The sequence below is a fragment of the Trichomycterus rosablanca genome, chromosome 6 (assembly GCF_030014385.1).
Source record: "Trichomycterus rosablanca isolate fTriRos1 chromosome 6, fTriRos1.hap1, whole genome shotgun sequence".
NCBI lineage: Eukaryota > Metazoa > Chordata > Actinopteri > Siluriformes > Trichomycteridae > Trichomycterus > Trichomycterus rosablanca.
In genome coordinates this window covers 2,395,675-2,397,195 of record NC_085993.1, presented here as the reverse complement: position 1 = coordinate 2,397,195, position 1,521 = coordinate 2,395,675, and positions in this window count along the sequence as shown.

Genomic DNA, 1,521 nt, shown 5'->3' with positions numbered 1-1,521 from the left:
CTTCAATACGCCGTATTTGCTCTGCGCCTTTTGTGCTCGGCCTTTCAACACACAGCAATAGACAGAGCAAACGGTCGGGCCAGCTGCAGGTTAAATCCTAGTGCTCAAACTTGGTCCTCGTCCATTGAGCTGAAATCAGGGTCTTCTGAGCATACACCGAACAGGAAGTCAAACACAGGGCTTCGTATCGCGTTTCATACACGGAGGAAATGTTGGATCACGGCTTACCTCACAGAGCGAGCAATCTCAGATGTCTTTTCATTATTAGCATGGCATGACAGTTTTAAATAAGCACTGTTGTGGTTGACTATTGACTATTGTGAGCCAGTGTGCTGTAGGGATCTTTGTAATACCGGCAGGTATTGCGGAGGTGTAGACTGTGCTCAATCATTTAAAAATGAAAATAAATCGTATATAAATAAACAAGCAAACCAGCGCTGGTTATATAATTAACACCTCCTTGCTTCTACACTCACTGTCCATTTTATCAGCTCCACTTACCATATAGAAGCACTTTGTAGTTCTACAATTACTGACTGTAGTCCATCTGTTTCTCTACATACGTTTTTAACCTGCTTTCACTCTGTTCTTCAATGGTCAGGACCCCCACAGGACCACCACAGAGCAGGTATTATTTAGGTGGTGGATCATTCTCAGCACTGCAATGACACTGACATGGTGGTGGTGTGTTAGTGTGTGTTGTGCTGGTATGAGTGTCCACTCACTGTCCACTCTATTAGGCACTCCTACCTAGTTGGTCCACCTTGTAGATGTAAAGTCAGAGACGATCGCTCATCTATTGCTGCTGTTTGAGTCGGTCATCTTCTAGATCTTCATCAGTGGTCACAGGACGCTGCCCACGGGGCGCTGTTGGCTGGATATTTTTGGTTGGTGGACTATTCTCAGTCCAGCAGGGACAGTGAGGTGTTTAAAAACTCCAGCAGCGCTGCTGTGTCCGATCCACTCATACCAGCACAACACACACTAACACACCAGCACCATGTCAGTGTCACTGCAGTGCTGAGAATGATCCACCACCTAAATAATACCTGCTCTGTGGTGGTCCTGTGGGGGTCCTGACCATTGAAGAACAGGGTGAAAGGGGGGGTAACAAAGCATGTAGAGAAACAGATGGACTATTGTCAGTAATTGTAGAACTACAAAGTGCTTCTATATGGTAAGTGGAGCTGATAAAATGGACAGTGAGTGTAGAAACAAGGAGGTGGTTTTAATGTTATGACTGATCAGTGTTTGTCCTGTCTGAGCCTCATGTTAGATTGTTCTGGTGTAATCCTATTAGCATCCACCCGGCCACTGCGCTGTATAAGAGCTTTATGACCAAATCCCTCCGCACTTTTTTCCTTCTCTACTTTAATACACTCGGGTTACAACAGCCGGCCTCGCCAGGCTCTTCTTTTGTCTCCGAATCACTGAAAATAGCTCCGTGATCAAACAGCGCGTAATCTGGACCCGATTGAGGCCGATTGTCAGGACAGGCTGTGGCAGTACCGGCACTCCACA